Genomic DNA, 13,723 nt, shown 5'->3' with positions numbered 1-13,723 from the left:
GGTGTTTATGTTTCTTGATCAACAAACACTTGATATTTCTTTCCGAATCAAACATGAGGGTAAATCGTATATGATTTACGCGAGTACCGGAAATTTGAAATGTTACGAATGCGGGGACATTGGCCACAAAAAGGTCGCTTGCCCACATAACAAAACGCAGCCAGAAAATAATGTAAATGATAATGAAGTTATTTCTAGCGTACAGATTGGTGAAATGGTAGAGTCCAGTGAAGAACCAAATAAAACAACAGTTGATGGGAAAAACAAAGATGAAAATGAAGGTGAAGGGAGGAACAATCAAAACAGAAATTCAACTGGAAGTTTGGTTCGTGCTGAAAAGAGAGAAAATCCATGTGTAGATGGTAATGATGGCGATAATGAAGACGAAGAGAGTCTTCGGTCTAAGTTATCAAAGGTTGTCACAAATGATCCACAAACTACTGGACAGATTGGTTTGTCACAGTTAATTGATGCAGAGGAGCAAGATGACACGGAAGATGATGATAGGTTTTCAGTGACATCGGATATTCTTTCTCAGATTAGTGAAGACCAATTGTATACTGTAAATGAGGTTAATGATTTCCTGGATGCGACATTTGGGAAAACAATAGAGATAAGTGAATTTTTTCCTGATACAAAAATTTTTTTGCAATCAGTTTTGAAAATTCAACAGACAGCCACTTATGAGGAGTTGAGTAGAAGGAAACGATTTAGATTAAAAAAAATCGTAACTAAATTGAGAAGAAAAATGGTCCTTGAAAAAGGCATAACAACTCCTTAATGATTAAATCACTTGTGGTGGATTCTCTGTTTTTTTCTTTGCTAACCCTTCTTTTTTTCTTTCTTGATCTTTCTTTTTTTCTGATGGGAAGTATTAAGATAGGAACAATTAATATTAATGGAGGAAGGGATGGTAGAAGAAGAGCAGTGTTGAAAGAATATATTGAAAATAAGGATATGGATATAATTTTCTTACAAGAGACACATAGTGACATAGCTAATGAGATAGAATGGAAAAAGTGGTGGGGAGGCCATCTTTTCCTAAGTCATGGCACTAATACGACGGGTGGTGTTGCTATCTTGTTCTCGAAGAGAATTGACATAACTTTTGAATCAAGTGATGAGATAGAGAAGGGTAGAATTCTGGCTGTTCATGCTAAGTTGTTGGGATTTTCTTTTGTCTTTGTTAATGTCTATGCACCCAATAATGGTGCAGAAAGGATAAGGGTTTTTAAGAATTGTCAAAGTATAATGGGGAGTTATGATAAAAAGGCTTGTCTAGTTTTGGGTGGTGACTGGAATTGTACACCAGATTTCAAATTAGATAGAAATGGAGAAGAACCATGCCCTCTTTCTGCTACGTGTTTAAATGATATAATAAGAAATTTAGATTTATGTGATGTTTGGAGATTACAACATCCGGTAGAAAAGCAATATACTTGGTCCAAGTCTTCAAGTGACCACATTAGTTTTGCCAGGTTAGATCGCTTTTATATTAATAAAGAATGGTGTAATAGAATTTTGAAGGCTTGTATTTACCCAAGTGGTTTTTCAGATCATCATTTATGTATGATTGTTTTTAATTTACAAAAGACAAGAGGTCATAGCTATTATTGGCATTTTAATGTAAAATTGTTGCAGGATGCCTTTTTTTGTGAAAAATTTCATCTATTTTGGGCAAAATGGAGAGAGCGAAAGACTGATTTTGATGATGTTGTGCATTGGTGGGATGTAGGAAAAGCGCACATCAGGATCTTTTGTCAAAATTATACAGCAAATGCAGGCTATTGTTTCAAAAAAACTGTTATGGAACTGGAAGATGAAATCAAATCAATTGAAAGAAGTCTATTTAACCAGAATGGTGAATCAACTGAAAGACTGAATGAAAAAAAGAAAGCCTTGTCCTCACTTTTTCATGAACGGGCTAAGGGAGCTTTGGTAAGAGCTCGTTTCCTCTCTCTGAGAGAGATGGATGCACCAAGTTCTTTCTTTTTTAGTTTTGAGAAACGGGAAGGAGCGCGGAAGTCAATGCTACATCTAAAGAAACCAGATGGAACTGTGACAACTGATCCTAAAGAAATGAGAACAATGGCTATTGATTTCTATACAGAACTTTTTTCGGATGGCCCATGTGACATTGGCTGTATGGAGGACCTTTTTAAAGAGTTACCAAAGTTGACTGATACACAGAGGAATCAACTGGAGGCTGAAATGGACATTGATGAAGTAACAAAGGCTGTTAATCAGCTATCTAGTGGTCGCGCACCGGGAATTGATGGACTTCCAGCCGAATTTTATAAACAGTTTTGGGACTTATTAAAAGATGATTTGTTTGATGTTTTTAAATCATCTTATGAGAAAAAAGAGTTACCAACAAGCTGTAAAAGAGCCGTTTTGTCTTTGTTACCAAAGAAAGGCGATCTTGGTCTTTTAAAGAACTGGAGACCAGTGGCAATTTTGTGTACTGACTATAAAATCTTAGCGAAATGTCTTTCAAATAGATTGAAATTGTATTTAGAACATATAGTAAATGAGTATCAAACTTATTGTATTCCTAACAGAACCATAATGGACAACATTTTCCTTGTTCGTGATATCATTGATATTGCAAAAAGGAATGGTGATAATATTGGAATATTTGCAATTGATCAAGAGAAGGCATTTGACCGAGTCAGTCACTTTTATCTGTTTAATTCCCTTAAGGCTTTTGGTTTTGGTGATCTTTTTATTTCATGGATCAAACTGTTGTATTCTGATGTTTCCACAATGTTGAAGGTTGGAGGAGGGCTAAGTCAACCAGTGTCAGTACGTAGAGGGATTCGACAAGGTTGCCCTTTGTCAGGGATGTTATATTCTTTAGCCATCGAACCTTTGCTTCGTCAATTGGGGATACATTTAGATGGCCTGCTAATTAAGGAACAAAAAGTTAAGCCTAAGTTTTCTGCCTATGCTGATGACATTACCGTGTTTATCAAAAGTAAAAGAGATGTGTTTGCTTTAGAAGAAGTGTTAAAGAAGTATGAAAATGCCTCCTTAGCAAAGGTAAACTGGGAAAAAAGTGAAGGTTTTATTTTAGGGAATTGGTCTGAAGAAGAGCCACCAGTTTTACCAGGAAGTGTGAAATGGGGTAAAGAAGGTTTGAAAATATTGGGTATTTATTTAGGAACTGATAACTATATTCAGAAGGACTGGGAAGGAATGTATGAAAAGATGTGTGACCGTTTGTCACGGTGGACATGGATCCTGCCTCAGTTATCTTTCAGAGGGAGAGTCTTGGTGGCAAATAATTTGGCTGCTTCAGCACTTTGGCACAAACTAAATGTGTTGAATCCACCTGATGAAGTAGTTAATTTACTACAAAAGAAAATAAATGATTTCTTTTGGTCGGGTCAGCACTGGGTAAAATCTGCTATTTTATATTTACCAGTCAGTGAAGGTGGACAAGGCCTAATAGATATAAAAAGCAGAATCAAGGCTTTTAGGCTTCAGACTGTACAGAAGTTGCTGTACTCTGAAAAAATCTGTTGGGCTGATACAGCTTGTTCCTTATTATGTAGTATGAATTGTTTTAAATATGATTTTAATCTGTTTTTAATCAGTCTGAAAGATATGGAATGGACTGATTTTTCTCCGTTTTATAAATCAGTTTTGAAAGTGTGGAATTCTGTTTTTCAAGTGAGGAGAGATCCAAACCTTGAAGGTTGGATAAAAAATGAACCACTCTTTAACAATCCCCTAATACAAGCAAATGTGTTGAAAATGAGAAGTTTGCAAACATCAATGGTGAGAGCAGAATGCACATGTTTGTCTGATCTAAAGAATGGGAACGAGTGGAAGAGTCCCCAAGAACTGTGTAGGTTGACGGGCATTAAGTCTGTGAGATTTATGGATAAAGTAATGAAGGACATTTTTTCAGTTCTTCCTTCTATCTACAGACAAAGTATACTAGAAAATCGTTGTGGTGAACAAGAGGATGAAATGAGAGAAAGTTTTCCAAAACTTCAGATTTCAATGATAATAGATGAAAAGCCTGAGAAGGAATCACTTCTTTCTTTCTGTATACCTGAACTGAATTTGTTTGAAGATGTTTCAAAGAAATCCTTGTATATATCATGTGTGAAAGTCTCACATCAATCTGAGCTGAAGGAATGTAAAGAATCAAAGTGGTTGGAGGTGATTGGCCAGGGCTCTTCTCCTAGGAGATGTTGGAGGTCTTTATATAAATCACCTATAGAAAAACGCACTGCAGATCTTCAGTGGAGGATTGTGCATTCGGCAATTGCAACTAACAGATACCTGACACGTGTTGACCCCAGTGTGGGGAAGGAATGTATCTTTTGTGGTCATGAAGAAACTTTGAAGCATCTATTTTTAGATTGTTCTAGGCTAAATGGTGTGTTTCAGATTTTAAAAAGTTGGCTTAGAGCACTTGGGGAAGATATGGATGAAAATATATTTATATTTGGCCCAAAATATGTTGCAACAGATAAAGCAAGAATTTCTTTAATCAATTTTTTAATTGGTGAAACAAAGCTGGCAATATGGATTACAAGGAAAAATAAGCGGAAAGTCAGCGGGACAACTGAACCTGAACTTATTTTAAAGGCTTTTGTATCTGCAAGGATTAAAGCAGAATTTGCTTTTTTTAAATTAACAAAAAATGTGGTTGCTTTCAATGAGTTTTGGGGACAGGCAGAAGTGTTGTGTGTGGTTGACCAAGAGGAGATTTTATTCCTAAATTTGTAATTTGTTTTATTATTTCTTTTTTTTTGTTTGTTTCTGAATGTACATGTGTTTGGGGGTTTAATATACATATGTTATACGTGATGAGGCCAAAATTGTTTGGCAATATTTAAAAAAAAAATTGTATTAGTTTTTTAATGAATAAAGAGTTGTTCAAGTCTCTCTCTCTCTCTCTCTCTCTCTCTCTCTCTCTCTCTCTGTCTCTCTCTCTCTCTCTCTCTGTCTCTCTGTCTGTCTCTCTCTCTCTGTCTGTCTGTCTGTCTGTCTCTCTCTCTCTCTCTCTCTCTCTCTCTCTCTCTCTCTCTCTCTCTCTCTCTCTCTCTCTCTCTCTCTCTCTCTCTCTGTCTGTCTGTCTCTCTCTCTCTCTCTCTCTCTGTCTGTCTGTCTGTCTGTCTCTCTCTCTCTCTCTCTCTCTCTCTCTCTCTCTCTCTCTCTCTCTCTCTGTCTCTCTCTCTCTGTCTGTCTCTCTCTCTCTCTCTCAATTCAATTCAATTCAATATGTGCTTTATTGGCATGACAATTGTTACAATGTATTGCCAAAGCATAGTGTTTACATTAAATATAGAACAAGTATGTAAAAAAAAAAAAAAAAAAAAAAAAAAAAAATACATGCATGTGTAGATATAATTAAACAAAATAGAACAAATCAATTCTAGAATTCTGTGAACAGTTTAAAAGTGTGTGTGAGTGTGTGTGTGAGTGTGTGAGTGTGTGTGTGTGTGGGCGCATCACTGATTTGTTGACTCCTCCCTCTTTTTGTGACAGGCATCAGTGTATCTTGCTGCTAGTGAGATACAATCTTGTTTTTCACCTAATAAATACTGAAGTTGTGTTTTCTTGTTTAACATTTTGAAGTCAGGGTAAAGTGTTTCAAATTGTGGATAAAATGCCTCTCTAATGTGTTGATAGTTAGGACAGCTGGTGAGGAAGTGTTGCTCTGTCTCCACTTCTCCATGAGTACAGTATGGACAGATGCGGCTCTCTCTGGGCAGCCAGTGCTGTCGATATCTGCCCGTCTCTATAGTCAGAGTATGACCGCTCAGTCTGTACCTCGTCATCTGTCTTCTTAGTTTACAGTCTTTCACTGTACTCAGATATTCTGCAGTTGTGGAATCTCTATTTAGGGCCAAATAACATTCAAGTTTACTTTGTTTTTCTGTTGTTTCTTTCCAATAGGTTAGATAATTTTCTTTTTGTTCTTTTATAATTTGGTTGGGCCAAATGTTGTGGCTGAGTATTTGAGTGTCCTGCTGCTGGATGTTAGTCATGTTAGTCTGTGTTTGCAGCTTCAGGACCATCTGAATCAGGGGACTTTTTTCAGGGTTCACTTCATGGTTTTTAAGGGCTTTAAAATGATAAGAGATGGGGTTGCTCATTTTTAAGTGTTTCCAAAATTTGATGGCTCGTTTCTCAATGTGCATTAGTAGAGGGTATTGGCCTAATTCTGCCCTGCATGCGTTGTTGGGTGTGCTCCTCTGTACTCCGAGGATGCTCTTACAGAACTCAGCATGCAGGGCTTCAAGAGGATTTTTGTCCCATTTCTCAAATTGGTGATTTAGGAGAGGACCCCACACTTCACTGCCATATAATGCAATAGGTTCTATGACTGATTGGAATATTTTGAGCCAGATTCTAATTGGTATTTGAATTTGGATAGATTTTTTGATGGCGTAAAAGGCCCTTCTTGCTTTCTCTTTCAGTTCATTCACAGCCAAATTTAGTTTACCAGTTGCATTTATCTTCAGCCCGAGGTATGTGTAGTTTGTGGCATGTTCAATATTGGTCGTACCAAGGCTGAAATTGTGTCTCTTTCCCTGAAGTCTGGGTCTTTTCTGAAATGTTAGTACTTTGGTTTTGTTAGGATTAATAGTCAGGGCCCAGGTCTGACAGAACTTGTGCAGGATGTCCAGGTTCTGCTGTAGACCCTCTTCTGTTGGAGACAGCAGAACCAGATCATCTGCAAACAGCAAGAACTTGATGTTGGAGTCATGTAGTGTGAGGCCAGGTGCTGCTGATTGTTCCAGGAGTTTTGCCAGTTCATTAATGTAGATATTGAAGAGGGTCGGTGATAGTGGACAGCCCTGCCTCACACCCCGTCCTTGAGTGAAGAACTCTGTTCGTTTATTTCCAATTTTAATTGCGCATTGATTGTTTGAATACATTGTTTTTATAATATTGTATGTTTTACCCCCAATACCTGATTCTAGAAGTTTTGACAGCAGACCTTCATGCCAAATTGAATCAAAGGCCTTTTGGAAATCTACAAAGCAAGCAAATATGTTGGTTTTGTTTTGGTTAATGTATTTGTGGATCAGGGTGTGTAGGGTGAAGATGTGGTCTGTTGTTCTATAATCTGGCTTTTGCTGAGGACATTGTGCTCTGTAAGGAAGTGTACAAGTCTTGTGTTGATGATCTTGCAGAACAGCTTCCCCAGATTACTGCTCACACAGATGCCTCTGTAATTGTTTGGGTCTGATTTGTCTCCACTCTTGAATATGGGCGTTATGAGTCCTCGGTTCCAGCTTTCAGGGAAATGACCAACACTCAGAACCAAGTTGAACAGTTTTAGTAGAGCCGATCTTAATTTGTGCTCTGTGTTCTTGAGCATTTCGTTGAGGATGCCATCTGGACCACTTGCTTTTTTGTTTTTTAGGGCCTGGATTTGATCAATCAGTTCATTTTCTGTAATGGGGTAGTCTAATGGGTTTTGATATTTACCAATTGTACGTTCCATAGGAATCATTTTTTCATATTTTTGGGTTTGTTCTGGGGTCATTATAATTTCACTATAAAGTAGTTTAAAGTGATTTTTCCAGGTGTCGTTTTGTATGGCTGCTTGTTCAGGATGTTTTTTATGCAGGTAATTCCAGTTGTCCCAGAAATTGTTTGAATTTATGGATTCCTCAATAGTTTTTAGCTGATTTTTGATGTACTGTTCTCTCTTTTTTCTGAGTGTACTTTTATACTGTTTAAGTTCTTCACAGTATTGATGGCGTAAATCTGCATTGTTTGGTTGTCTATGTTTTTGATTTGATAATTGTCTTAATTTTTTCCTTATGGTTTTACAGCCTAAATCAAACCATTTTTCATTTTCTTGTGTGGTTTTATGGATTTTCTTAGAGGATGTGAGGTTAGATAAATTGGCCAAATATTCAAATATATAATTGATGTTCTCTACAGCTAGATTGACACCATCTGGATTGCGAGGATGAATTCTGCCTAGAAAGTTGTCTATAAGTAAGCATACGTTTGGATGGTCAATTGCGGTCACATATTTTTCTGTGCTGTTTCGTGCCCATCTGTAATTCTCTCTAATGTTGTACAGCTTACTGGGCTGTGAGTGTATGCTCGTATTTGTTGTTCTTTTTAGGTATAGAGTAATTTGACTGTGGTCTGATAGGGGTGTTAGAGGTTTGACTGTGAATGCTCTGAAAGAGAATGAATCTAGATCTGTGATCATGTAATCAACCGTTGAGCAACCATGAAATGAACTATAGGTGTACCTTCCAAGAGAGTCACCTCTCACCCTGCCATTGACGAGGTACAGATCGAGGCTTCGACAGAGCTCCAGCAGAAGCTTCCCGTTTTTATTCACTTGCTCATCAGAGTTATTTCTTGGGAAGTTTACAGTGTTTTGTGGGAAGCTCTGTCCAAAAATGTAGTTATTCCCGTTATCTGTGGTGTAGTCGGGAAGAGATCCTGTCCTGGCATTTAGATCTCCACAGATCAACACACTTCCCTGGGCCTGGAAGTGGTTAATCTCACTGTGGAGAGATTCAAAGATCTCCTCGTTATAGTATGGAGATTCAGAGGGAGGAATATAGACGGCACATAAGAAAACATCTTTAGTGGTTTGGGTAAGGTGCTTGTTGATTTTGAGCCAGATGTGTGATGCTTCTTTTTTAATTGTTTGGATGTATTTGTCAATTTCTTGTTTGTGCCAGATTATGATCCCCCCTGAATCTCTTCCACGTGTGATTTTTTCATGTTTTCTAGAGGATAAAAATATTTCACAGTATCCTGGGGGACAAAGAGTGACTTCATCAGTTTTGCGCCATGTTTCCTGTAGTATTATTATGTCCATATCTGTTATGTTTTTTCTGAAATCTGAGGTTTGGGTTTTGTTACCAAAACTGGATGAGTTAATACCTTGTATGTTCCACATTGTAATAATTAATGATTTCATTTTGTCAACAAATGTAAAAATTCAACAATCTTAATATTTCTCTAGATCAATACAAACCCAAGTTCAACACAGTATCAAGGATCAAAGAGTGCATGTGTAAACAGATGTACACGTTTTTTTTTTTGTTTTTTTTGTATATACATATATCTGTATATGAAACAATTTTTTTCAATTAAAAAAGAAGAGTATGTCTTTTACTCACTACTACTGTTCCAGCCGTGTGCATATAAATCTGAGCAGGTCCTTAATCTCTACTAGGTTGGTGTGGTTTGGACCTTTTAGGGCTGCAGCATAACTCCTGTGCTCCTGCTGCTCGGGCCGGTGGGGTTGTGGATGTGGACCAGGCTGCTGCTCTGCTGAGATGCTGTTGTTCCTCGCTGGAGCTGCTCTGGGTCTTTTGTGGTTGTGCTGATGTTGGTCCCAGGAGAGAGGGCCCTGTGGTGCAGGGTGCTGCTGCTGCTGGGGTCTTAGCTGCTGCGGTGTAGGCTGATGGTAGTAGAGAGCAGGCTTTGGAGGTTGAGGTCGAAGTACAGGTCCAGGTCCAGGCTGAGGTCGAAGTACAGGTCCAGGGTGGTGGGGTGGGTACATAGTGGCTTGGCCATGGGGTGCAGTCCTGTGGGTAGGATTTGTAGAGTACTGCTCAGCCGAGCCTGGAGAGGTGATGTTTTGTGGTGCTGTTGGGGGAAAGCGTCTCACTGGCTGAAGAGTGGTGGCTGCTCTAGTGTTCTTTGGGGGGCTGCTAGGGGTTCGGCCCAGGGCCACGTCTTTAAGAGTTTTGGCAAACACACGAACACTGTCTTTATGGAGGTGGACATGGTCGTAGAGATGGCAGAGGTCCAGTGTAGGATGATGTGCCAGGTGAACATTTGGCATTCCAGCACATCTACGTGAGATGTCTGCATTTACTCTTTGAATGGTGCGAGGATGGAAGTCTGATCTGGGCAGGATGGTGGAGATAACTACTTTTGAAGTCGGGAAGGTTTGTGTTGCTTTTATGGCCACCCGTGTCACTGAATCTGCCACTCGCTCCTGCTGTGCCCGCAGGTCATTCGTGCCCACATGGATGATGATGTGGTTGGGTTCACCCAGATTTCCCCTGTTCAGTTGTTGTAGGGCAATATCTGTTTTTGGGCACCAGAGTTTTAATGTTTTGTGGCCAGGGAAGAGCTGTTTTTCATTGATGAATTTGCCATTTGAATCTATTAAGATGATGACTTCTGCATTCTGTGGGTCACTTCTTTGCTCTTGGGGGCCCTCGGGGGCTTCTGCATGTGGTGTCAGTGGTGCTCTCTCTCTCTCTGTCTGTCTCTCTCTCTCTCTCTCTCTGTCTGTCTGTCTGTCTCTCTCTCTCTCTCTCTCTGTCTGTCTCACTTCCGGTGTGTCTGAGTGCGAGTTGACGGAGTGTGTGAGCGTGGTTGGAGGGCTTGTGAGTGAAGCTTTTTTTCTATTTTCTCCCCTTGCTGTTTTTCCGGTCTTTTCTATTTAGTATTTAGTTTTTGGTTCTTTGTTGGGCCGCGTGCTATCCACTTTTATCGGGGAAGCATGTCGGCCCCATGTGTGCAGAGTTTGAGTTCACTCACGCGGCGTAATGCGGTTAAAGTTGCCGCCGCGGTGAGTGTGGAAGATTGTTGTCTTGCCATTGGTGAGGTTGTGGGGCATGAGAGCGTGCTATCCGCCTCCAGAATGAATAGTGCCATTGTGGTGTTTCTTAATAGCGTAGATAAAGTTAATAAAGTAGTTGAACAGGGAATAGTCATTGGTGGTGATTTTGTCTCTGTTCTTCCTCTATCATTGCCAGCTAAGAGAGTCACTTTGTCAAATGTTCCACCGTTCGTAAGTGATGACATTTTGACACAAGCTTTATCCCGATATGGAAAATTGGTATCTCCGATTAAAAAGATACCAATCAATAGCGGATCACCTCTGTTGAAACACATTGTTTCGTTCAGGCGATTCGCGTATATGATTATTCAGGATGATGTCGAGCTAGACATGACGCTAAATTTTCGCATTGACAATTTTGAATACGTTATTTTTGTTACTACCGCGAAATCTAAGTGTTTTCGTTGTGGTAATTCTGGACATCTAATTCGCAATTGTCCTGACAAAGTTTCAGAAAGGGAAGCAAACGTAGTGAATGAGAGTACTGGGGGTGGTGGTGGTGCGTTTGGTGTTGCTGACATAGTTGAGGAGGTATTGCCGGGGCCGAGCTCGGCTGTGGCGGTGACGGATACGAGTGTTCCCGGTGAGAGTGTTGTTGCGTCGACTTCACTGCAGTGTGAACGCTCAGGCACGATACGCACCAAAACACTTTCAGAGGCTAGTGTCAAAGATTTACCGAGCGTGGCACAGTTTTCTGAGGCTAAAGGAGATGAGCAAAATGAAAGTGCTATAGAGAATAGTTCAGTGATTTTGCAAGAGGCTTGTGCAAAGGTTTGTGTGGAGGGAGAGCATTTTTTCAAAATGCCTCATAAAAGGAAGATGATTAAAAAAATGGTTGATGCCAAAATAAGTAAAACGAGTGAAGTACAAGACGATATGGATCAGGATACAGAAAGTGATGGTGGGTCTTCTGACTCTAGTATGACATTTTCTCAGGGGGAGTTCATTGGTCGGGATTACGGACTTGATGATATTAAGTTATTCCTTAGATCAACAAAAAATAAAAGAGGTGTGAATGTGCAGGAATATTTTCCTGATGTCAAACAGTTCACTGAAAAAGCAAGAAGCCTCATGGCAGAGAGTTGCTTTACTAATAAAGAAGTCTATCGACTTAAGAAAATTGTGAGGAATCTCAATACTGTTTTAAACAATGATGTCTGTTAAGTTTAAAAGTAGAATGGCTGATGTTTTTTGGCTATTTGGGTGTTTTTTCTTTTCTTTTTTCTTTTTTATGAGTGAAGTTCATGTAGCTAGTTTGAATGTTAATGGTGCAAGAGATCCTAGTAAAAGAGCTACAATATATGAAGTAATTAAACAGAAAGATATTGATGTTGTTTTGTTACAAGAAACTCATAGTGACTTGAAAAATGCTGCTGACTGGGCGAGGGAGTTTGATGGCATCCCAGTGTTAAGCCATAACACTTCAATAAGTGGGGGAGTTGCCATTTTATTCACAAAGAATTTTAGTCCTATCTCTTATGATGTTGATGAAATAGTGAAAGGTAGGCTTTTAAAAGTTAGAGCTGTTGTCGAAAGTTATGTGTTTATTTTTATTTGTGTATATGTTCCAACTGCACCAGTTGAAAGAATGGTTTTTTTAGACATACTGTGTTCAACGCTACAAAACTGTTGCCCTGAAGACCTTTTTGTTCCTAGGTGGTGATTTCAATTGTACTGAACATAATCTAGATCGAAATCACATTGAGCCTCATTTGGCTTCGCGTAAACGTGTTATTCATATTATTAAAAAGTATGATTTATGTGATGTTTGGAGATCCTTAAATGGTAATGAGAGACAGTACACTTGGTTTCACACACGTGATAATGTTATGTCATTAGCTAGGCTGGACAGATTTTACAGTTTCAATCACCATCTTAGTATTTTTAATAAATGTTATATAACACCAGTAAGTTTTTCAGATCACAGTATGGTGCACTGTAAGTTTATTTTAAGCTCAATAAAACCAAAAAGCGCATACTGGCATTTTAATATAAATTTGTTAAATGATAATTTTTTTAAGGAATCATTTAAGCATTTCTGGGAAGCTTACAGAACAAAAAAGTTTTTTTTTATTTCATTGCAACAGTGGTGGGATGTTGGTAAGATAAAAATAAGACAATTTACTCAACAGTATACGCACAACGTTACTAAGGAGTTGACTCGTTCTTTAGAGTTTTTGGAAAGAGAGATAATTGAATTTCAAAATTTGGCTCAATCTACTGGCGAGATTCATTATTTAGAAGCCTGCTCAAAGAAGAAAGCTCAGTTAGCTGATCTACTGGGGCATAAAGCACAGGGGGCTCTGGTCCGTTCACGCTTTCAAAGCATTGATCGGATGGATGCACCATCCCAATATTTTTTCAATCTGGAAAAAAAGAACGGGCAGAAACGGCTTATTCATGGATTGCGCTCCGAAAATGGAGTGTTATTGTCGGATCCTGCTGGTATTCGGGGAAGGGCAGTACAGTTTTTTCGAAATCTGTATAGGAGTGAGCTCAAGTCAGAGTGTTGTGCGGACAACTTTTTCCTGGACAGCCTACCAAAGGTGTCAGAGGAGGGTAATAATGATCTTGAAGGAGTGCTGACTTTGGAAGAGCTCTATAAGGCCCTGCAAAGCATGGAGTCTGGGAGGGCACCAGGAGTGGATGGCCTCCCGGTTGACTTCTATAAGGCTTTTTGGTTGGAGTTGGGTTTAGATCTGCTGGAGGTACTTAAGGACAGCTTGTCGAAGGGCGGGTTGCCTTTGAGTTGCCGAAGAGCGGTGATCACTCTTCTTCCAAAAAAAGGGGACCTTACAGATATTAAGAACTGGCGCCCTGTCTCGCTTCTCTGCAGTGACTATAAAATACTTTCTAAGGCTTTGGGTAACAGATTGGCTGGAGTGTTGGGTCAGGTTATCCATCCGGACCAGACATACTGTGTACCTGGTAGATCGATATTCGACAATATTTCTTTAATTCGGGATATTTTTAATGTCTCTAAATTGTTAAATTTGGACTGTGGCTTGATATCTTTGGATCAGGAGAAGGCGTTTGACCGAGTAGAGCACTCATATTTGTGGAGTGCTTTAACAGGTTTTGGTTTTAGCAAGAACTTTATAGACATGATTAGGGTACTCTATTGTGACGTTG

General features: G+C 39.2%; 1 protein-coding gene across 2 annotated transcripts in view; it reads left to right on the top strand.

The window, feature by feature from the left end:
• Positions 1-13,723, top strand: part of LOC306850257 (proline-rich membrane anchor 1-like) — a 65,406-nt gene that overhangs the window by 598 nt on the left and 51,085 nt on the right. The gene's annotated exons all lie outside the window — the stretch shown is intronic.

Source organism: Barbus barbus (assembly GCF_936440315.1).
Source record: "Barbus barbus genome assembly, chromosome: 30".
Classification (NCBI taxonomy): Eukaryota; Metazoa; Chordata; class Actinopteri; order Cypriniformes; family Cyprinidae; genus Barbus; species Barbus barbus.
The sequence above is the reverse complement of the archived record's forward strand: the minus strand, read 5'-3'. Positions and strand labels throughout refer to the sequence as shown.